This window comes from Hemicordylus capensis, chromosome 5 (assembly GCF_027244095.1).
Source record: "Hemicordylus capensis ecotype Gifberg chromosome 5, rHemCap1.1.pri, whole genome shotgun sequence".
NCBI lineage: Eukaryota > Metazoa > Chordata > Lepidosauria > Squamata > Cordylidae > Hemicordylus > Hemicordylus capensis.
In genome coordinates, this window is record NC_069661.1 from 104,478,363 (window position 1) to 104,503,670 (window position 25,308).

The 25,308-nt window shown below is 43.5% G+C and overlaps 1 long non-coding RNA gene across 1 annotated transcript; it reads right to left on the reverse strand.

The window, feature by feature from the left end:
- Window positions 1-5,536: 5,536 nt before the first annotated feature.
- Window positions 5,537-24,348, reverse strand: LOC128327648 (uncharacterized). Its single transcript, XR_008308718.1, has 2 exons — window positions 24,186-24,348; window positions 5,537-6,268 (listed from the first exon to the last, which is right to left on the reverse strand). It is a non-coding gene; the product is annotated as an uncharacterized LOC128327648 (long non-coding RNA).
- Window positions 24,349-25,308: the final 960 nt, after the last annotated feature.

Below are 25,308 nucleotides of genomic sequence, written 5' to 3' on the forward strand. Positions count from 1 at the left end.
AAGGAATGTGCACATGCTCTCAATCTAGGAGCCAACCATGATTAGGAGATCAGAAACATTATACCTGCACCAGGCCAGTGTGGAGATGACTTATAAGATACTAGGCTTGTTCACATGATCAGAAATTGGGTAGGACCAACATCCTACCCAGGTGTGGGAGCTGTAAGCCCACTATCTGAAAACCTGTAGGTAGTTTGTCTGAATCATGCCATCAAAACCAACAAAACAGTAGCAAGTGAACTGGATAGAGGGCTGATCTTTAAAAGGTAAAATAAACATTAAAAGGTAGTATTCAGAATCTGACCTGTGGTATCAGCCGAAGCAAGTGAATGCATGCAAAATGGCATGGAAAATTTCCATTAAAAATAAAATAGGCTGTTCCCATGGCCAGCATAACACAGCCTGGGGCAGCCTAGCTTGGATTAGACTGGTTGTGAGAAGTGGTGGGTTCCTCCTGGATCCCTCCACTCCCTGACCACCTATCCCTCTAAACAAACCCAACTGCGAGCCAATGTAAAGGGCATGTTCATACCCTTAACCTGGCTGCCAGGCATCGTGTGTCTCCTTGGGCTGAGTTCAGCCCGAGGAGACACAGAGATGGGCGCATAGCGCACCCATCTGACGGGGAATCTCCCAATGCAAGGTGTAGGCCGCACATTGCATTGTGGGAGGTTCTGACCTCGGATCCCTCCACCCTGCTCTGTGCTTCATTGAGCTTCATGGAGCAGGGCTGCCCATGTGGGAGAGTGGAGTGCACTCCCATTACCTCCCCCTTGGTAGTCTGTGGGGAAGGTAAGATTTACCCTGCCTTCCCCATCCCCACCCTGGTGATCGTGAGAATTGCCTCAAAGAGTATGATTGCACAGGTTCCAGGGCAGATATTTTTCTTAGTCCCCATTCCAATATGTTATACCAAATTTCAAATATTCACTTGGGGAATCACTTGTTTGAATACTAAGACCAACCCTTCCACTAATACAAGACCATCCAGGATTATCTGAGTTCAGACTTCACCATCTGACCTTCTGAGCGATTATAGGACATAGTGCCAGTGCTAGAATTACGGAGGGAAGACTAGGCGGACTGTTAATTAAACCTACAAGCCCCATCCCTGACTCACCGTCAATTCTAGCCAAATCATTCTCCTTCTGAAAACAGATTGGAGAATTGGCACAAAAAGTAAGGACATTGGGGTCCCCCTCTGCCCCCTCCCCCATAATTAGAACACTGTGATGCTGCCTTCGCACAATGTTGATGCAAATTAGGAATATTTCCTCCCTGCCAAATGTATCATTTGGAATGGGACAAGTCCTACAGATTTTTATCTTTTTGAAAAAATATATAAATGCATCCATCAGATTATATAGATGAAATATTAGGCAGAATTAAGGCTTTAAGCAACTACACAGAAGCTGTAAATTTTCCCTGATATCCAGAAGCCTGACATTATTATGTGTTAAAGATACGTAGGGAGCTTTAACAAGCACTTATGCTATAACATTTATATATTATTCTGATTGATGGTACACATATTATTAGATAAGCAAGTCTGCACTTTCTAAATGATGCAGACATATTCTGATATTTATAGCTTCAATGAAAAATGATTATTAGGTAAATTGTCAATTATCTCAACAATAACGGGAAGATGGTTCCCTGTTTCAAAGGGGGCTCACAATAAAGCAAACAAAAACAACAAACTGTGATACTTCTATCTTGCCAACCTCAAGGTTTCATACTGACTGCTAATGACAATCACCAGAGAGATACAAACAGTAGCCACTGGGAGAGATACTGTGCTGGGATGAATAGAGACAATTACTCTCCCACCACTTTAAAAGGTGCATCTTTGTCTACTTATCAGGGATAAATCTTCCCCCATGCTTCTTTCCCAATGGAAAGAAGATGAGGGAGACAAGGATACCTTGATTACAAGTACCAGTTTACGGAATCCTGTGTCAATGCAAGCCGTAATTCCAAAAGAAGCAAAAGAGCTAGTTGAGACATATATTACAGCTGTTCACACGACCCAAATTCCTGGTGGCTAGGGAGGGCTAGGAGGAAGGCAGGGGTATACCTACATCCCCCCACACAAGTAAGGGCTCCAGTATCTCACAATGCATTGCCTGGGCAATGGATATACTACACACATTAATGCAGCAGCTCCCGGCTTCCTGGCCACTCTATAGGCAGCACTATATGGTGCTGAGTCAGCTGGGCTGCCAGGAGGTGCTGCAAAGAGCCCCGATCGTGCACACTTTTGGGGCTGTTGAGACTGCTTCTGTCTGAGGCTTTCTCAGCTTTTAGGTACAGTTAAAAATTAGGATTACAAAAATAGGTTCTCTTAATGGAGGCTTAAATGTTTATAGAGTGTTTTGCAACACCCTAGGTAGGATGGGCATAAGCTAGTGTTCCTTATTTCAATTATTTTACAGGTAAACAATAATAGAACAGTATCAGGATTATGCGAAACCAAACACACCAAAGAAATATAATTTCCATGATGCAAAGTCTGACTAAACAAACTTTTCTCTAAATTAATCTTCCTGAAGCTAAAGCCCAGGCTTCCTTTCCGTGAACTCACCAAACTCTGGATGAGAATTCAAACTTCATGCCCTCCTGTCTTTCAAGGATCTGCAAAGTTATTCTCCCGCAGACAAACTCTATGGCCGCATGTCCTCCTGAGCACCTCCAGCCTAGCTCTTCTCTAACAAAGAATTCCCTTCTTCCTGGCAACAGCCCACCCACCTGCTGTGCTAATTGGCTGAGCCCTGGAGTTCACCAGCCTGTCAGTCAAGACAGGGCTCACTTCCGGTTAACTCTTTCGGGGGAGGGGAGTCTGATCACTACAGGCACTTACAAGGGTGGCAATGCAATTGCTGTCAGAAGAAAGGCTTGCATGCCATTTAAAGGGATTTAAATGTCCTTTCCCTGCCGAGGGCAGGCAGTCCATTCTGAAAAGGCACGATTGCACTCGGCATGCCCCCATTGAAGATTGTGGCCAATGACTGCCCTGCTGCAGATGTTCTGATGCCTTGCCCACCGTCTGGCAATGCGAGTGCTACAGAGGTTGCTGGGATGCAGACTCAACAGACAAGGAAGAGGGAGGGGCACCCCTACCCTGAAACTGGAGCTTGCTAGGCTGCGTTTGGACGAACATCTGCAATGTGATTTACAGTTACAAAAATTAACCATGGGTTCAGTAAACTCCGGTTTCATGTTATGTGTGAATGCAGCCATAAAGAAGCCACAAGAGTCTCATAGATTTCTTTAATTCACAGGATCAATGTAGCAGCAGCCACTCCTCAAGCTTCTCTGCCATTTGTCTTAGGCCCAGTCTTTCTTGCTCCTGATGCTGACTCTGTGGTTGTGTAAAGGATGCTAGAGGGCAGAAAGCCACTGTTCTCTTCTCCTTTTCAACTGTTCATCCTCTGCCCTTCCACTTCTTGTCCCAAACTCTTCTCCTTCTTAATCTTGCTCTTTCACAATATCTCCTTCTTTCTTACAAAATATCTTCCTCAGAATTCTTTCCCTCACAGACACTTCCTTATGGCAACCCACAAGGGCCAAAAGTAATCCAATGCACTGCCTTTCCAACAGAGGGTCACACACACACACACACACACACACACACACACACACACACACACTCACCCTCAGAGTTACACAAACAACCACAAAACAGTCAAATCAACAATAAATGCATTATCTAAAAGCTGAGAGAATAAAAGGTGCAAGATGGAAACTGAAGTAGTGCTCGCTGACCAAATGGCCCAGGGAAGAGTGGTTGACATCCCAACTAAATTACTCAATAATACTACCCAGGAGTTACTCTAAAGGACTACTAAATTTCAACAGGACTTTCTCTAGTAAATTTAGCCAGGATGTCAGTCAGTGTTCTACAGCTGGGACACTACTACCTCTTTCTGTGCCTCCCGCCACCTAAGGGACATATGGTGAGGGGCCTTTGATGAAGTGCTGATTTTTCATCCAAGGTCATGGTCCTAGGGATCTTCCAGATGGTGCTATATTCCAATTTCAGTGCAAATTACGACAGGAAATAAAATGAGAAATCCATGAAATGTTCAAGGGCATTGCATAATATTGTTATCACCATATGCTGACAGTCTGTGACAATTTATGAAAAAAATGTTTTTTCAAACTCCTTTCTGCTTGAAAAAAACACAGCATTTCAGATTGCCAGCAGATGGTGCTAAGAATATTACACAATGTCCTTGAATTATGTATGGCTTTCTTACTTTATCTCCCGTCAGAATTTGCACTGAAGTTGCAATATATTGCTAAGAGAGGAGCTCCTAATCAGCTTCCATGACTGACCTATTCCATGAATCAGGTAATGTTGGCTAAGAAGTATTCCCTTTTTAGGTACCTTGCTTACTGAAAATGATAGCTGGTCCCTGAACATTTTTTTTTAAATGAAGAAAGCTTACCAATAGAATTATTGTTAGTGGTGGATCACTAACCAGATCTTAAAGTCACTTCCAGTAGAATTCATGTGCCACATTATCTCCAAACCTCATAGAGGCCAGTTTTATTGACTTGTGCCTAATTTGTGGTGTTAGGCATTTCTAGATGGTTGGCATTGGTGGAGTCATTTTGGCTATTTTGGGAGAGAAAAGGAACAAAGCTAATGGAGGAATTACCCTGTACAATGGCACTCCCGGGATTGCCAACTGCCATGTTTTCTCCCATAAGTCTTCAGAGTGAAGGTAGGAAACAATATTTTCACTCTCTTTGGCTTCAAAATGATGTTATGTGATTATGTAACATTGTTCTGAAGCCGACCAGAGTGAGGGCAATGCTTCCTGTCTTCACTGTAGGGATTTATGGGAGGAAAGAAATAGCAGTTGCCGACCATCAGGAGCCCCAGGAGTGCCAGAAAGTCTATGAAACAGGTGGCAGCAGCAAAAAATATTGAGGCAGGCAGGGTGCTGAGAAGCGGTTCTGAGAAAGCTTTCATTCTCCCTCTTATAGCCCCCTTACCAATTCTGAGTCAAAGGGTTTTTTGTGAGATTTTTTTTTACTCAACCTTAGCTATGAATGAAATAAAGTGATGGTCTCTTTGGTATGTAGGCCATCTTCTATATGTGTATTCTCAATATTATCCAATATTGATAATATAATTTTATGTTTAGAAGTGTATTCTCAATCTTATCCAACTCTCATGATCTGGTTATTGCACAATTTATTTTGCTGATACTTGTTTCTCTCCCACCTTTTCTCACTGTCTTGCCTAAGGCTATCAAACAAGGTTGTCTTACCTTACACACATCTATCAGCTATGAACTATTAAGAGGAGAACAGCAGCAACCTTGTAAGCAGTAGAGGGGTGGCATGCTGTCTATGTTTCAAAACACAGAGACAGTGCTGCAAAAGCTTGCAAGGTGTTTTTTAAAAAATGTTGACTATCTCCCCACTCTGCCCAAACCTGCTAGCAGAAGGCTACTTAAATTTAAGAAAATCTATAAAACCTCACCTGGGTGTTGCTGCAACTGTTAATCACATCAAGCTGAGCACCGTAGCGTGTTTCAATTTAATAAGGTTTTGTAAGCGTTCCCCACAGGGGCTCATTCAAAATATGCCAAGGAAACTTGAAAAAACATTGTTTCTGCATGCTGGTTCTAGTTGTACAGCTGAGCAGGTTATGCTGAGTACATCCACCTGAGACTGTAGATCTTGTGAGCATCTTTGAAAAGACCAAGGACCTTGTCTTCCCCCTGATGACCTGTTGTTCCATTCTGGTATTTTCCCAGCAAACCACTAAACAAGGGAGGCATTTTCAGAAGAAAGTCCTAGAGTTCTGTTTTCTAGAGGCATTTTCAGAGGTAGGGCATTGGGGGTTTGGGGTCCTTTCTCCAACTTCTGGATTTCTTATCTGATTGCTTTTGAACTTAAAAAAAAATCAAACTTAGTGGAGATCCAGTGGTCGATCTCCCATTATCTAGTCTGCTTTGGTCCTGAGCTGGAGTAGGATATAAATAAAATAAGTAAATATGTATTTAAGATCCCCACTTTGTTCTTCAAGTACTATGGGCAACTTCGGCTTGCTCCATTGCATGTTCATTCAGCAGGGGGCTCATAGGACTGCAGCTTCACTAAGCATTATATTATATTTTAGGAATGTTTATTTTCTCAGCTTTTTCTCTACAAATCCAAGTTTCTTCTGAATGTGCAACTGGCCCTTAAGAGTTCTGTTTGTGGAGCCTCCACATGTTGTCCTCTGTACATGTAAATGGTGGGCTGGAGTCTACCCTCAAAAACAATGATCAAATTAAAAAATTCAACAGATTAGATTAATAATAAGAAAGAACATAATGACATAAACTAGCTTATAAGACCTTATCAATAATCAAATTAAAAATAGAATTATTAAGGCAAAACATACACATGTAGAAAGTGGACATCCCCTAAAAGCAAGAATCTTATCAATATAGAATAATGGATATTTAGAGTGGGAAGGTACCTCAGAGGTCTTCTTTTCCAACCCCCTGCTCACATCAGGAAGGTGCTCATCCTTCACAGATGGTCATCCAGCCTGTCTCAGAACCTCCAGTGAAGGAGGGCCCACCATCGTGTGAGGCAGATTGTTTCATTGTATAGCTTTGTTTGGATTGTTTTGCAGAGAGAGGATTGCTTACTCTTAGTGAAATCTATAGGCATGGCAGCCTTTGTTTGTTTGTTTTTTAATATAATCCGTACAGCATCTAGTAGCTTCAAGCAGCTAACAGGTGATAAATACGATTATTAATTATTTTTAACCTCTGCCAATAATGGGTGTTTTCCCCCACTGGTTAACAGTCCTTTTGTCCTCTACAAAACAACACACAGGATCTTCTGATAATAACACATGACATTTTAAAGCTCAATTTGATCAGAACTACCCAGGCAATATTCTTAAATTAAGAGGTTCTTAACATTTTCTTTAACCCAAGTGCTATCTATGAGTTCTCCAAGCCCTGAAAGCCATTTCACAGTTATACAGCAAATAACCCAGGTTTGCCACCAAGTATATACTCTATAGGGACTCAAGTTTACCTGCATGATAAACATGCTCTGAAACACCTATTTGTCATATTCATGTGTTACATTTTTAGCTGTATGTTTAAGGTATATACCTAGCAATTAACATTGAACTGATTTTAATGAAGTGGTTTTATGATTTTGTGGATTTTAATTGTGTTTTTAAAGTTTTATATTTGCCTTTTTAAAAAGAAATCTTGCAAAAGGTGGAGTATGAACTGAAAATGAATGAATTAATGAATGAAGACAGCAAGAACCACACTGATGATGAACAAAGGATTCAAAGTATTATTAGCGTGACAACTGGAACATTGCTACAATATAAGCTTCAAAACAATGAAAAGATTGTGGATTCTGCTCTTATCTCTCAGTTAATTTATTGCCTGCGTTTCCAGCCACACCCCTGCAGCCAGATTAAAAGTATCAACCTCTGGATTCCCCGGAATACTTTGGAATTTTACAGACATCAGAAGAGTGATTGATTGGACTCCTTGAGGGGAAATGCTAACAATTGGATTTTGTTCTTGAGCCACTCCCTAATTATACAGTAGTGAATCTGATCCAATGAATTAGAAATTGCCTTGATCATCTAAGACACAACCACACCTTTCAGACACATAAGTGGAGGGGGGGGGGAGGGAGGGGATGCTTCAAGTCCTGTTCATATGTTTTATTCCTTTAATTATTGAGTTTGTGACATTCTATAGCTTGAAGGAAGTACTAAGGACTCCAGAAGTTAAGTAAATTAAGTTAAAATATTCTAGATGCATCACATTACCTCAGACATATTTTCTGAAGCTCCTTGAATTCCCAACAAATCAATATCAATGTCTGTGCTTTTGGATTTGGAGCAGTTTAGATGTTACACCCACCACAGGGACAGCCATGCCTATGGCAAATCCCATCCCCATCAATATATATAATTATCTTAGACATACCTGTCACTAATCCCATGCGTGGCAGCTCTTGTGAGAGTTCGCGAGTGAGGGGAAGGGGAGAGGAAAGCAACGGTGACAGGGAACATAAGGCCAACGGACAGGCCAGCGAACGGGCAGGCAGGCAGGCAGGTGGGTGGGTGAGGAGAGAAAGCAGCGGTGGTGGTGGGAAAAAGAAAGCATCAGTGGGGGCAAAAGAGAAAGTGGAGGCAGCGGGGGGAGAGAAAGCAACGGCGGGGGGAGAGAAAGCAGTGGCCGCAGTGAGGGAGAAAGCAGCGGCCAGAGAAAAAACATTGGAAGGGGGCAGAGGGAAGAGGAGGGGGAAAGACTGAGAATGAGGGGCCGAGAACGAGGGAGAACTAGAGACGCAGATGCTCTGTGCACGGGCCAGCTAGTACTGATTATCAGTTGGGTCTGTTTTGTGGTGAGTTTGTCAGCTGATGTATTGAAACTGATCCCAGTTTCCCTGCTGATGAATGTCACTGACATGGATTGCAGGTAGGGAAACACACTACTGATGGCCCTGACTCACCCAGTAAGTTCAAGTAGATGGTGAGAGAAGGGAAAGAGGGGACTTGCTATGGGGATGCCAGTCCCTCCAGTGAATATAATGTCTCACTCTGCTGTCAGGGCAGAAGGGAAAATGTGTGACTGCTGCCAAAAGACCTCCTCTGCACCACCTCCCTCCTTGGTAATACATAGTAAAACAAAACATTTGACATAATTTGGCTCCCTCCTTATTCCACTCCATTTGTTGCAGCTTGCAAGGAAACTCAGATCTCAATGATCTCAAGTCACATTTTACTCAAGTCACATTTTACTACAGGTTATCAGGGGAGAGGGGGAATCAGGGCTGCTCAAGAGCCATGACTCTTGAGTAATATGTCATCACACTCATTTCGGTCTGAGTCATGAGGACTTCTCAACACTGGCTGACAGCCTGACTAAGGAGGCGCGGATGCAGTAGAGGCTGCATCCTCGCAGCTGGAGGTTTCCCCACTTCTGCAGCAAACGCCACACACTGGGATGGGGGAGTAAATTTTGCTGATCTTCTTTGCCTCCAGAAGTACTCTGTGCCTTCCAAAAATATGTCCTGAGGGTTGCACCGCTTTCAGGGACATGTTATTGGAAAACACAAAGCACTTCTGGAGGCAGGGGAAGATCAGCAGAAATAGTTTACCACCACCATACGCATTTAATGGGAAGTGGGGAAGCCTCTGGCTGCATTAGGAACAACCTCAACATGTCCTTGGTTCAGTAGTCAGAATATCAGCTAGTGATTTTCCTGACTGGAATACCAAAAAGGACTATTATGCAGTGCTGGGCATTTTCCTGCTTTAAGCAGAGCATGAAATTGTGCCCCTTCTTTCCCTTTATCTTTTTTTCTCTATTAAAAGCACATCTCCAATTCTTATTTTCTTTCAAATCTCTCCTCCTTCCTTCCTTTCTTTTTCTATTAAGAAGAGAAAAAACAACATGGGGCCATTTTGCCTCCCTCTGCAGTCTATCCATGGGGGAGGTATTGGTTTAGGGTTCTTTGGTATCCCTGAGAACTAGGCCACAATTGGATATCTGAAGGGTGCACTTACCTCTCTCCCCACTTTCCCCCTGCCGGCTCTTGTTTTCCATAAAAGCCTTCGGGGCGGCAGTGTACCTCCCTGCCACCCCTTCCCCCTCTTCGGCTGGAAGTGGCTAGAAGTACCAGGTGCACGTGTTCATGTCACGTGCGCGGCCATTTGATGTACATGTGCACATACGTGACGTACCCATGTGCACCTGGTACTTCCGGCCGAAGAGGAGGAAGGGGCAGCAGGGAGGTACACTGCCACCCCAAAGGTTTTTATGGAAAACCGCCAGCAGGGAAAAAATGTAGGGAGGGGTAAGTGTACCCTCTCCTGCCCTTAAAGTGGCACCCCCCACCCCACTGAGCCACCCCCACCCGGTTCCGTGAACATCCCTATTAAAAACCATCAAACTATTAAAACAGTATCTAATTAAACAATTAATTAGTATCTAATTAATCAATTATACATATGATTACCTTGTGTTATTTTAATGTTTTCCTTTATTTTTACTACTACTACTACTACTACTACTACTACTACTATTTATATACTGCTTTTTGACCAAGACTTTCTCAAAATGGTTTACACAGAAAAAGTATAAGGTGGTTACCTGTCCCCAAAGAATTTTTTAAAATGGTTGTTGTTGTTACTGTTAACATGGGCTCTTCCTGCCCACAAAAACTTTGGAAGAAACTTACTTGTCTTTTTGGTTAAAAGCAAACCAAGGTTGGTTGTGACATCCAGACTGACCAATCTTGCTTTATTCAAACAAAATTCCCTGAAATAAACAGATCTGAAATCCAGCTCAAACCTTGGTTTCAGATCTAAGTTTATTTTAAAGGAATTAGTTAGAATAAGCTGAGATCCTTCATACTGCTGCAATAAAATATACTTTTAATTCATTGGGAGAAAGTCTTGTTTGGGGTGTTATCATTTTATTTTCCTTTCTTCTTCACCCACCCTTTCTTTTCTATACTATTTTATTTTTTGCAAACTAATCTGTTTAAAAAGTACATCTTTAATCATATTGAGCTTAACATGCTTATTATCTAAATTCACATGCACTACATCTAGTTTAACTTTTGTTTGTATTGCCCACAAAAAGGCTAAAGAAGCAACCCTTTAACGCCCTCCCCATTTTCCATGATTTCCTGAAGTCAATTAAAAAAAATTTAAAAGACTTTCTATATTAATGGGGGCGGGGGGATTCCAGGAGAGTCACTGGACTTGACCACCAGTCATGGAACCTTAAAAATCCTCTTTGAGGGATGCTTCTTTGTGAACACTAACTGATGTCTAGAATTTGGACTGAGAGTCAAATTACATGTGAGGTAAAAGCCATCATTGTGTAGATGGAAGCTTTCCTTTTGCTCTGAAGTAGCTGTTTTGTGAGGCCACAATTCAGATTAGGGCCTCAGCATGGAGACAGGGAAGATGTAACCCTTTACTTCCTAGTCATTTCCCCCCTGCAAATTGCCCTCTCTGAACATTTAATACATGAATGCATTTGATACAATGACACTACGGGAGTAAAACAGCTGTTTCTGGGAAGTGGAGGATTTTTGGTGGCAACGTGGCATGGAAATAAAGGATAAAATAATCCTTACTTCCATACCACAGTCTTGATCTCTGCAATCATGGCCTTTTGCAGGTGGTACTTGTAAGCAAAGGTAAATTTCCAACTACCAGATGACACATTAGAGCAGGGGTCCTCAAACTGCGGCCCTCCAGATGTTGCTGAACTACAATTCCCATCATCCCAGCCACAATAAGTTGTAGTCGGGGGTGATGGGAATTGTAGTTCAGCAACATCTGGAGGGCCACAGTTTGAGGACCCCTGCATTAGAGGGACCACTGATGGGAGATACCTGCCATCCTGAACATGAGCCAGCAATGAAATGCAGCAGCAAAAAAGGCTAATGGAATTTTTGGCTGCATTAGTCGAACCATAGTTTCCAAGACACAAGAAAGAATTTTCTGTATTAGTCAGGCCTCATCTGGAGTAAGGTTCCAGCTGTGCTGCCCTTTGAGGATGCAGTGAATTGGGATGGGTTCAGAGCAGAGCAACAAGGTTGTCGGGGATCTCGAAAGCAAGCTTATGATGAAAGGCTGGAGGAACTGGGCATGTTTACCATGGAGAAAAGAAGGCTGGGATAGAGGGACAACACCATAGCTTTCTTCAAATAAAGAGGGTCTATCACACAGAAAATAGCAAAGATTTGTTCTCTGTTGTCTCAGAGGGGAGGACTAGAACTAATGGGCATAAGTTATAGGAGGGTAGATTTTGACTGAACATAAGGTGGAACATCTTAATGGTAAGAGCAGCTTGGAACATAGGAAGCTGCCTTATACTGAGTCAGACCATTGGTCTATCTAGCTCAGTATTGTCTTTACAGACGGGCAGCGGCTTCTCCAAGGTTGCAGGCAGGAATCTCTCTCAGCCCTATCTTGAAGAAGCCAGGGAGCGAACTTGAAACCTTCTGCTCTTCCCAGAGCAGCTCCATCCCCTGAGGGGAATATCTTACAGTGCTCACACTTCTAGTCTCCCTTTCATATGCAACCAGGGTGGACCCTGCTTAGCTAAGGGGACAAATCATGCTTGCTACCACAAGACCAGCTCTCCTCCCCAGCTTGACACTGGGAACAATTACTTAGAGGATTGGTGGACATTCCCTCGCTGGAAGTCTTTAAGCAGAGGCCGAGCAGCCATTTGTTGGGGATTCTCCAATTCTAGATGTCTTGCATCAAATAAGAAGTTGGACTAGATAGCCTAAAAGACCCCTCTAACTAGGTTTCTGGGAGATGATAGCAGCCTGTCCCACTGCAATCAAAGCATTGATGTTGTGCTTTTGGTGAGTATGGACTCATCATCATCTCTTCCCACCACAATATGGTTTCAAGGATAGTACTTGGTAGCAATTGGCCAAGAAGGAAAATAGCTATTGCTTCATTTCTTGTAGAATAGGAATGGATATCATTGAGCAGCAGCCTAGTCCTGAGCAGTAGCAGTGGAGGGTGGAACAGTGCCCTATTACACTTTTGGAGTCTTGGCAGGGTTTTCTTTAATCTATAGTTTGAAAGGGCAGAGAATCTCTTACCCTAGAAGTGACGAGGGATACGACGCAAAATGTCTGCAGTTTTATCTTTTCAGCTGCCTTGCAAGCACAGACTAAAATGCATCTCATCCCTTCTTAATCACTTTAATTAGAGGCAAAAGGTGCAGTAGCCTCACTGTCTGGAAACATACGTGCAACCTTGTCTCTGCCAGGTAGGACAGGGTGTGAAGGAATATCTCTGGCTTTAATGAAGGGTGGTGCATGTCTGCGCAATCACTTGTTGCAGTCTGGCAATGCAAATAAACTATTGCACAACATACAAAACAAGCATGCTGGAGCTGTGACTCCAGTTCGTTAGAGAACAGAAACAAGCCAAAAACAAATGTCTACAAATACTACAGGATAGGAGCACCAAGCTGGGCTTTTCATACCTTGTTATGTTTGCAAAAAGCGCTTTACTACGCAGCTCCTGGGGTCAAATAGACGCCAATTTAGTTTTTAAAAAAACCACATATTAGATAACTGTCTAATAACATATTAGATAGCATATAACAATCTAATATAAAAATGAAATTGTATTAATGATGATTATTTATGATACAGGGGTACAACTATGCAGGGATGGTATATTGGGTTTGCAATTACCCCCCCCCCCATTTTCATTTCTATGGGGTCTAATTCATGCTCTTTGTACTGCAATTCAAAGCTATCTGGCTATATGAAACATTTTGCTGCCTGATACGGAGCACCAAGTGCTGCCTCCTGCCTGCCTTCCCCTTTCGCTCTCTTTTCTGTTTAAATCACACACGCCGATTGTTCCTTCTCTTTCAGGAATCTCCCCCTTCTTTCCTTTTCTCTGAAGATGGGAAGAGGGAAAGCATCATTATGCCATTTTGCCTGCCTCTGCAAGCTATCTATGAGGCTTTCCATTCCAGCCTGCCCCCAAGAACTGGCCCACAATCTGCCTAAAGCAGCCTACTTCACTCTGTTCCATGATAAGGCTGGCTCTTCTTTTGTATAAAACTGAAAAAGATATTGTTCAATGAGAGTTTTCACCATATTTGGGCCATTTAAGCTCCCAAATGCCTTGGCTATGTAGCACTTAGCAATAGCAATAGCACTTACATTTATATACCGCTCTATAGCCGGAGCTCTCTAAGCGGTTTACAATGATTTAGCATATTGCCCCCAACATTCTGGGTACTCATTTTACCGACCTCGGAAGGATGGAAGGCTGAGTCAACCTTGAGCCCCTGGTCAGGATCGATCTTGCAACCTTCTGGTTACAGGGCGGCAGTTTTACCACTGCGCCACCAGGGGCTCTTTGTTTCATTTCCCACCCATTCATTCTAAATGGGGCCTAGTGATCCCAAATACCATTTTTAAACTACTTTCCTTAAGGAAAGTAAGCTTATGAAATCAACCAGCATTGTGTGGGTGTTTCTGTCTGTCTGTGTGCCTATCAACTTCACAACACCTGGACTAATATGAACCATATTTGGTACAGTAGTAGGGATATATAAGGACACCTCAACGGCATAGTTTGTGATGATATCATCTATCCCGATTCAAGATGGTGGACACATAAACGTTTGAGGAGCAAGTGGGCTAACTTATGAACTGCCTAACCAATCTGAACCAAATTTTCTATTGCAGGGACACAAAGGGATGCCTCAACGGCATAGTCTGTAATGATGTCATCCACCCCGATTCAAGATGGCAAACGCATGAATGTTTGAGGTGCAAGTGAGCTAATTTGTGGACCACCTAACTGATATGAACCAAAGTTAGTACAGTTGTAGTGAGTGACACATAGAGACTCCTCAAAGACATAGTTTGTGATGATGTCATCCACCCCAATTCAAGATGGTGGGTGCATGAACATTTGAGACACAAGAGGGCTAACTTGTAAACCACCTAACTAATACAAATCAAACTTCTAACAGTTGTAGGGACACATAGGGACACCTCAATGGCATCATTTACAATGATGTCATCCACCCCATTTAAGATGGCAGTTTGAATGTTTGAGGGCTAACTTGTGAACCACCTAACCAATTTGAACCAAATTTGCTCAAGGGCACAGTTTGCAATGATGCATCCACCCACCCACCCCGCCTGATTCAAGATGAGTGAACATTTGAGACACAAGTGGGCTATCCTGTGGACCGCCTAACCAATTCGGACCAAATTTGGTGCAGTTGTAGTGACTGACACAAAGGGATACCTCAATGGCATAGTTTGTGATGATGTCATCTACCCAAATTCAAGATGGTGAATGCATGAACATTTGCGGTGCAAGTGGGCTAACTTATGAACCACCTAACTGATTTGCTACAGCTGCAGGGACACATAGAGATGGTTCAAGGGGGTAGTTTGTAACGATGTTATCCACATTGATTCAAGATGGCAGGCTCATGAATGGTTGAGGCACAAGTGGGGGCTCACTTGTGCACCACCTAAGTGAATTGGACCAAATTTGGTACAGTTATAGTAAGTGACACATAAAGAAACCCAGGGGCATAGCTAGGGGAGAGGGTTCCCATGTTCATCCCTCTCCCCAGTGGCCCCTCCCTCAGAGTGAGGGAGATAATGAAGAGAATTGGGAGGGGTGGATCTGGGGGGTCCTCAGGAGCTGGGGGCCTGGGTTCTTTGAACCCACCCACTCAATTATAACTGAGGACACATCAACCACGTAGTTTGTGATGATGTCATCCACCCCAATTCAGGATAGCAGATGTGTGAACATTTAATGCTGAAGTGAGCTAACTTGTGAGGATGGTTATTATCAATTGAGATTGGTTATTATCCATTGAGATTATAGTGAAAGGAAAGTAGACAGATTAATTCTTGCCAGAACAACTTGTAATCAGCCCTCTCAGGCTTAATATTTCTTCAGTAGCACCCATTTGATTGAGGTAGAGATCAAACTGCTGGTTGCTTACTCAGTCATAGGTCTACTGAGGTCATTTGACTGCTGAACTGTCATTTAGGTCAGGGATCCTCAATGTTGGGCCCCCAGATGTTCTTGGACTTCAACTCCCATAATTCCCAGCCAAAGGCCACTGGGCCTGGGGATTATGGGAGTTGAAGTCCAAGAACATCTGGGGGCCCAACGTTGAGGATCCCTGATTTAGGTGACAAAATGCAGCCCAGAAATGTCCCATGCTGCACTTTGCATCTGTCACCAGCAACCTCAGCCAATGAGTGAAAGCATTAGATGTTTGCAAGCATAAGTGGCATGACTAAGAGGACTGCTGTGAAAGTATGCACTGCCAGTCACCAGTGGGCATGGGGTCGTTAGGTTGTATATTTTGGCCCAGACAACTTGCAAGGTGGAATGAGGAGGGTATGAGGGTGATTTGTCAGTAGATTTGTCAGTAGAATGGGTCTGATCTGCTCCTTTATTGAAGAGGCATATTGGCCACATACAACATCCTGATACATGTGACTGGACAGGAGAGTGGTCAGGCACACCTAGACTCTTATGTTTGCCCTTCTCTGCACCTACCTCTCTCCAAGGTGTGTGTGTGTGTGTGTGTGTGTGTGTGTGTGTGTGTGTGTGTCCTTGTGCCTGTGCACATGGGATGGGACTTCTGGTGTGTACAGATGGTCAGCTTGCACTGTGACTGGATTGGAACCATTCCATTTTACTCTTGGCTCCCCAGTTTAATGCTAAATAATAAATATCTTATATAACTAGCATATGTTTTCTTCTCCGTGCCCTAACATTTTTTAATGTTTTTCTTGGACCTGTTCTGCCCTACCCTGCTCTACCTATTATTTATGTTTCTTCCATGATTATAGCTTCTGCAATTTCATCATACTTTTTAAAAAGTTAATAAACATGATGAGAAAATGCTACCTTACATTTTATTGGGTTTATATTGCTTTTGAAAGATGGTTGTTTAATACATTAGTCATGGTAGGATCTTGCTCGATAAATATAGAGTACAATAATGATGAAATTATCCCCAATTACAGCTGGGCAACACTTCAGTTTTTCATATCACAAAACTATAACTCATTTTACCAAAAACGAAGTTGAAGATGCAAACTTTAAAAATACTTCAGTTCTCTAGATTTATTTTCATATATAGTGACAAATCTGGTGACCAAACATAGTTTGAAATGTATGATAGGGATGTTCAAAACCAGTTTGACCAGTTCAAGCTCAAACCAGACCTCCCCTCAAAAAAGGGGGCCTGGTCCGAGTCCAAGCTGAATCGGGCCCGGTTCAGCTTGAACCTGTTTGGTCTGGTTCAATCGGTTCTGTGTGCTTGCAAAGGGGAATCCATTAAGGACTGCCCCTTACAAGCAAGGTGGGGGGGACCCTATGGGGCTGAAAACAGAGAGTGGTGGATGGGTGGGTGGTCACCTAATGTGCTGGGGTGGCAGCAGGGAGACGGTGGATCTCCTAAACCCCCACTGGCCCTCCCCCCATCAATACAGGCCAGGGGGGCAGTTTACACATGCGTATAGGCCATTTGCATGGTGACACAAATGGCTTCTACACATGCACAGAGGTCACTCTAATGGCCTCTGTGCTTGCATGGAGGCCTGCACTGGTGAGGGGAGTGCCAGTGGGGCCTAGGGGATCTGCCACTGCCACCACCACCACTGCCAAGTAGCTGTGCTGGTGCTACAGCATGTAAGGTGAACTCCCACCTGCCCTGCCCTCTCTTTTCAACTTCATAGGGATCCCCCCTTTGTTTTTAAAGCATGCAGAACTGGGTTGAACTGGGCAGAACCAGTTCAGTCTAGTTCTATTGCAGAACCAAACTGTCAGCAAGTTCTAGTGAACCAGCTCATGGACTGGATGGTTCAGTTCAAGTTCAATTCAGACTCAAACCGAACCGCCTGGAGCGGTTCTGTGCACACCCCTAATGTATGCATACATTTAAACATACATGAAGGGAAAACAGAAATGCAATCCAATTATATGAGTGATGATCTAATCTGAGATATTGAAAAATGTTCTGGATTACATAAGATAATACATTACTTGTCTCCAAATTTCCTAAAGGCTGTGTTTCTTCAAATGCAGAAAAAGCATAACATTTGCAATTGCAAATTGAATTTCGTATTCTGAGAGTCTCAGCTTTCATTTTGCTGTTCATACTGCAAGTTTCTAGCCCTTCTTTACTCTGTTGGTCAAAAATGGAAGTGTTTCTTTTTCCTCTCAAGTAAATGTGGTAGGATTTGTGGTAGCGTTGCTCACAAATACAAATGTACTGGGCAGAGGCCAGAAGGAAGAGAGAACAGCTTGGGCAGGGCACTGACTCTGGTGTTTGCCTCTGCCCCACCTTGCTCCAAGTGTGTCATCTGTGGGGCTGCTGCTGATCCTGCTACAAAGAGCAGGCTGGGCCAAGGGTGTGAGCTGAAGGACGAGAGCACATGGGCTCTAGTCCTTGTGGCTCTCAGCCATGAGGAGAGCTGCCTGGGGCCTCAGAAGACCTTCCTTTCATTTTTTCATCAAGAAGGCAGGACAAGAGTTTGACTGCATGAGTCCTGGACCTGGTTTTTATCAAACAGAGGAGCTGTGGTTGGTCAAGCTGAGGAGATGTGTCTGGGAGAGCAGAAAAGTGGGGATGGTGTGGGGGCAGCAATATCACAGGTAACCGGCAGAGGGAGGTGTGATGGTGTGAGTTAGGCAGGCCGTTATAGGGGGAAATGGTCCAGGCAATTGAGGCCTGTTCATTTTTCCAGCTCTTCTCCCAACCCTGTGGCCCCAGGAAGCTCTGAGAACACTTCCTCAAGGATTAGGGTACTGCTGTTGAATGCCAGGTCGGTTAACGTTAAAACATTTCTCATCCGTGATTTGATTGTGGATGAGCATACTGACCTGGTATGTGTGATGGAGACCTGGTTGGATGAGCTGGGTGGGGTTGGTCTCTCTCAGCTCTGTCCTCCTGGTTTCCTGATCATGCAGCAGCTGCGCCTAGAGGGTCAGGGAGGGGGCGTTGTAGTCATCTATTGAGAGATCTTCCCCATTTCCAGGTGCCCAGTCAGGCAATCTCAGAATTTCGAGTGTTTGTCCTTGAGGGTGGGCCTCCGAGATAGGCTGGGGAGTCTGCTGGTGTACCGACCACCCCTACCCACATGGGTCCTACCCACATGGCAGGACATACTTTGGATCTGGTTTTTGCCGACCGGGGAATTAAATGATCTGGAGGTGAGGGAATTTGAGATAACTCTCTTGTCATGTCATCATTTGGTGGGGTTTAGTTTGACTGCTCCGTCAGCCCTCTGCATGGTCGCTTGGTTTCCAGACGGCCCTCGGGGAGTTTCCATAGTCCAGAGCTGGTGACCCTTTCAAGGCCCTCGTGAATCTCTGGAATGGAGAGACAGCCCGGGCTGTTGGCACAGTTGCTCCTAAACGCCCTCTCCGGCTTGGTGGAGCCCATTCGGCTCCTTGGTTTTCCGCGGTGCTTAGGGCAATGAAAAAACTCGGGTGATGGCTGGAATGACGCTGGAGGAAGAGTCATGATGAATCCAACCAAACATGGGCTAGAGCCCATTTTAGGGACTACTCCGGGTAGGGGAGGGGTGGTGAAGAAATGCTTTTCTCCGCCTCCATTGTGTCTGCTCAGTGCAGACCAGCGGAGCTGTTTTGTGTAGCAAAGACATTGCTGCACACATAATAGGGGAGGAATCATCTACAGCCCGTTGTGATCAGTTTGCATGTCACTTTGCAGATAAAGTTGCTCACATCTGTGCTGATTTGGACCAGAGTTTTGGCAGTTCCAGCAGTCGTGCCTCTGGTACCATCTGGTCCTATTGTGTTGGATTCCTTTCAGCTGGTGCAGCCTGAGGATGTGGACAGGATCCTGGGCAGTGTGTGGGCGAAATCATGTGCTCTTGACCCTTGGCCTTGATGGCTAATAAAAGCTGCCAGGATGGGTATAGGCAGATGGTTGGAGGTGATCATTAATGCTTCATTAAGGGAGAGCAAGATGCTTCTTCCCCCTCCATGCCTCAAGGAGGAGATGGTAAGACCATTATTAAAAAAGCCCTCCCTTGATCCTTCCAACCCAGACAAAATATAGACCGGTCTCTAACCTTCCCTTTTTGGGCAAGGTGATAGAGCGTGTGGTGGCGTTCCAGCTGCAAAAGGTCTTGGATGATACAGATTATCTGGACTCTTCTCAATCTGGCTTCCGCCCCAGATATGGGACTGAAACTGCATTGGTCGCTCTAGTGGATGGCCTACGCCGGGAACTAGACAGGGGGAGTGAGTCCCTGTTGGTTCTGCTGTACCTCTCAGCGGCGTTCGATATCATCGACCATTGTATCCTTCTGGACTGCCTCTTGAGTATGGAAATTGGAGGTACTGCATTGGAGTGGCTCCGGTCCTTTCTTGGGAGGAGGGTCCAGAAGGTGGTGCTGGGGGACTATTGCTCAGTTCTGTGGCGTCCCGCACGGTTTGGTTTTATCCCCCATGCTGTTTAACATCTACATGAAACCGCTGGGAGAGGTCATCCACAGATGACATCTGAGCTCTATCTCTCCTTGTCACCTGGTCCTAGGGAGGCAGTGGATGTCCTGAATCGGGGGCTGGAGGCCGTGATAGGTTGGATGTGGGCTAATAAACTGAGACCAAATCCAGACAAGAGGGAGGTAATGTTGGTCAGTAGGAGAGCCAATCGGAATGAGGAAATTTTACCAGTTCTGGATGGGGTTGCACTCCCCTTGAAGGAGCAAGTATACAGCTTGGGGTTATTACTGGACCCAGCTCTGCTTTTGGAAGCTCAGTTGGAGGTGGTGGCCAGGGGTGCCTTTGCACGGCTTCGGCTAGTGCGCCAGCTGCATCCCTTTCTTGAGAAGGCAGATCTGGCCACAGTTACCCATGCCTTAGTCATGTCACGGCTGGATTACTGTAACGTGCTCTATGTGGGGCTGCCCTTGAAGAATATCTGGAAACTGCAGCTTGTACAAAATGCGGCAGTTAGGTTTTTATCTGGAGCTGCCTGTTGGGCTAATATCACGCCCATTTTGAAAGAGCTGTACTAGCTAACAGTTTGTTTCTGGATCCAATTAAAGGTGCTGGTTTTGACCTGGTGCTGACAATGAGGGAGGCTTGGTTGTCGTGCACACGGGACAGGGCCTTCTCTGTTTCTGCCCCCAGACTCTGAAATGCTCTCCTGGTGGCTATTCACTCCTCAGTCTCCATCACAGTTTTTAGAAAGCATGTTAAATCTTGGCTTTCTACCCAGGCTTTTATATGATTGTCTCTACTGTATTTTGTAGAGTTTTTATGCTTGTATTTTAAATCTTTTTAGTCAGATTTGTTTTCTATTTTAGCTTAATATTTTAATTGTGTCATTTTTATAGTCTTGTTTTTAATTTTTGTGTAAACTGGCTTGGGATTGTTTTAATGAAAGGCAGTATATAAATTTAACAAGAAAATAAATAAATAAATATTACTTATTTACTTCATGACAGGTTATAATTTGAACTCTCTTATAAATCTCACTCTCTCCAGAAATTCACAGATGAAAATAGGGTCACATTAAGGTCCCAGCTACTTGATCCAAAGATCACTGCTTGAAGTCCTCATTATTGCATATTGCTGAATACTCTTTACTGCCTGCTGCATAAATCTACACACAACTTTTCTAAATGAAAATTCAAAACTGCACAAAGGTATGAGAGTGTAATTCACATGTATAGCATGTGCCGCTATAACATCGACCCATGCATTTTTCTTGTCTGAGTCACATTGCATGGCATTTAGAAGGGGTGGGGAGAGAGAGAGAGAGGGAGAGAATCCACAGAACTGGGGATCTCACAGCACTATTGTAGAAGGGTTTTCTGTACATAGATGAAGATTCTGTGGGGAGGAGCACTGGGGTCTGTGGGAAGAGTCTTTGGCAGCAGAAGGAGAAATTATCGGGATTTGGGTTCTAGAAGAGCTTGTATTACTTTACTTTTCTCATTGTTATCCAGTCACATTTTACATCATATAACATAATGCAACTTTTGCATGACTTGAATTTTTGGACTGCACAAGTGTTCTAAATTACAAATTTATTATTTATTTTATTTTTTACACTTATATCCCGCTCTTCCTCCGAGGAGCTCAGGGTGGTGTACATGGTTATTTTTATCCTCACAACATCCCTGTGAGGTAGGTTAGGCTGAGAGATCTATGACCAGCCCAGAGTCACCCAGTGAGTTTCATGGTTGTATGGGGATTTGAACTCAGGTCTTCCCGGTCCTAGTCCAATACTCTAACCACTACACTACGCTGGCATCCTCAGAAGGCAAAAAAGAGAATAGAGATTTACCAGGAGAAGGACAAGTGGAGCATATGAAATTCTGTTGCTATGAAATACTCAGTGACATCTCTAAATGGCGTTTATGTCTGGTTGCACATTTTTTTAAAAAGCCATGCATCTACATGAGACAAAATACATTCAATCCCCACTCAGTGACTTAACTTTTTAAAACCTTGTGGAGAAAGCTTTACCCTGATGAATGACAGCTCTACTAACTCACAGTAACAACAATGAAATAGCGCATCCTCAGAAGGCAAAAAAGAAAATAGTGGTTTACCAGGAAAAGGACAAGTGGAGCATATGAAATTCTGTTGCTATGAAATATTCAGTGGCATCTTTAAATGACATCTTTTATTTTATCCAGTTTTGGGGGGAAATTCAGTTTTCAGAATGTTGCTGCACATCTTGAAAACATTTTTGGATTAATGTAGCATATGTGTCCCATGGTGCTATATGAATTGGTAAGGACTACTCTCTCTCATATAAAATAAACTACCACCCACACATATTAATTGCACACACAGTGTCATGAGTTTGTTGTGTTTGTGACTATTGGGTTCAAGAACTATTAGGGTGGGTGGAGAGACTGTTTCTGGGAGCTGCATGGAATGCTGCCCAATAATTGAGAAGATGCTTGCAATCCAAAGTGAACAGGCAAAACCTAGGTAGAACAGGGCTAAGCCATTTTGGCACCTGAGTGGATAATCCAAATGGTGTTTCCCTCTCAACAATTTACAAAAAAATATTAAATCGCTGACACCCCCCTTCCGATTATACAAAAAATCTATTGCCTGAGGCACCCATGTCATTCTGCCTTATGGTAGGGCCAGCCCTGTCCTAAGGGGAAATGTTCAAACGAAAACATAATATTGAAAATAAGGTTGTGACTCATTTTCTTTTCGGCAAGTACTCTGACTCTTCCTGGGAGATGCGTCTGCAAGTCATCATGCTTACATGCTGCCTACCTTCTGGCCAATATTCAATCATATTTTCCCCCTTTTGTTTGTTGGGCTGAGATGTTTATAGCAACACTGTGTTTCTTGGGGTTTTGCTAACTTTTCTGCCAACCCAGGCAGTGGTATGGGATGTAACTAGCCTAGAGCTTTCTTACTAAGGAAGGCAGTGCAGGATGGGAGAAGTTTCGTTCAGGGAAATTAGGGTAAAGCAAGCTGCTGAAAAGAGAAAGGCACTGGGCCAGGACCTTGCCCAATAACTTTGAAGTTTTGCTGTTTTATGGCCCTGATTAGGACCATAATTTGTGCCTAGAGGTTACTGTACAAACACAACACTAATAGAAGGCAATAAAACAGGAGTGGTGGTGTTGGGGTGGAGTATCAAAGCTAGTAATTTCTATAGAGCATGCAGAGTTTTGACTAGAACTTAGCCAAGTCTTCAGGTATCATGCTTCATTCATTTGGGTGCTTCTTCAAAGATACCTGAGGAATTTAGGTTTATTTTATTTTCTTTGTTGCCCAATGGACCATAACTGAACCTGTGTCTATTTTTTTCACATGCCTTCTCCCAATGGGATTATGCAATTCAAATATATAATGCAATATATACTTATATCACATAATTCTTTCTGCTTCCAAGATTCAAGTTTTAAAGGTACTTTAAACTGGGGGGCAAAAACTGTGATAGCAACAGGAATGAGGTGGGGAAAGTCTTCACCGTTCAGTCATGTTCAGTTAATATGTGATTGTTATGCTGCTTTGCATATGATAAGATGGAGAGATGGAGATGGTAATTCCATTACCCCCCCCCTTTTATTTCAATTTAAAAGATAACAACAACATAAATGATAATATAATCAAGGATGAAAAAAGAAAAAAGGGAAGGAAAAAACCCTGAATAATTAACATAAACTGTTAGTAATACACAATGTATCAATAATATAACAAACTAAAAGGGGGGGGGTAGAAATCTTCTTCTAAAATATATTTTAAAGCACAAATAATTCATTAAAATTAAACCAAATTGCAGAAAAATCCTATACCATTCCATCAGATGGTAATGTTCTAATTCACCTTGGACAGCAAAAAATGTTTATCAGTCCTGCACTGATCTAGCCTAGCTACAAATACATCTGAGCCAGCTTTGGATCTCTGACTGGGCAACAGAAAGCTTCTGGCTTTGTCTGTCTGGTTCCCATGACTCCCTTTGTGTGTGTCTACCTTCCTACTTACCCACTGACGTCCCTTCCCCACTGCACCTGCATCATTGTCCCCGTCTCCCTCTTTGGCTCTCAGCCTGACTTGTGACAGACCTTTCCCTTGGATTGCTCTTGCTGTACTTGTGTGAACTCACAGCTCAGATTCCATACAGGCACTCCTGTGCACTCTCTCCTGCTGCCAACCTCTGATGCCAGCCACGATCCTGCTGGAACTTGTAGTCTCAGCAACTCTGAATGTTCACAGTGCCTTCTACTGAGTACTGATGGCAAAGGAGGCCTTCCCCTGTTCACACATGCCCAAACTGTTCTCCACTATAATCACAACAGCTAGGAACCTATGTAAACAATAGAAATCAATAGGGTCAAGTTCTGTGATATGTAGAGACTTCCATACAAACCTATGTGGTAAACCTGCACACACAACACACACACACCATAACAGTTGTTCAAGCTTATTCAGCCAGCAAGGAACATGTTAACATATAAAATATATTTTTCAGTCCTGTTGATATGATGGAATAGGGAGAGATGTTAACATATGCTTAGTTGGTTTCTAGAACAACAGGATTTGTATTGTGGTTTTGCCTAAAGGTCTATTCTCCCCCTCCCCCATAAACTCCTAGAAGCCAAATAGTAATCGCCAGTATTGAAAGGGTGCCCATATATTTTAATGAATGTGGCTGTGCCGCGGGTGTTGTGAAATATGATCCTGCCAAGAGGACGGGCCAAAGGACTTATAAGGAGTGGGAGTGTTAAGCAGGTATGAGTTTGTTCTTTGTTTTAGAAGACTTTATGCTGCTCAAGCAGAGGTAAGACAATAAAGAACCTATTTCAGCAGACTCTTCACAGCATTATTTTTATTATTCCTATCAAAAGCATGGTGTCAGAACTTGGGGCCACTTTCTAGTGTCTCTGGAGTGGCAGAAAACAAGCAGCAACCACCACCACCACCACAACAACAAAACCCATCCTCTTTCTGCTGAATGGAGATTCTTAGTGACGTTAGCAGAGGTGCTTACATGATTTGTTGAAGGCAAACACAGTTTGGTATTGGAGGAAAAACAAGATGAAGCCTTCACAAGAGTAAAACAACTTTTAACAGAGGCCTCAGTGCTAGCATTCTATGATGTTAATCATCAGAACTATTGTCAGAACTGATGCTAGCAGCTATGGGTTAGGAAGAGTGTTACTGCAAGACCATGCAGGAGAGTTGAAACCAGTGGCCTACTACTCCAGAATGCTCTCAAATGCAGAAAT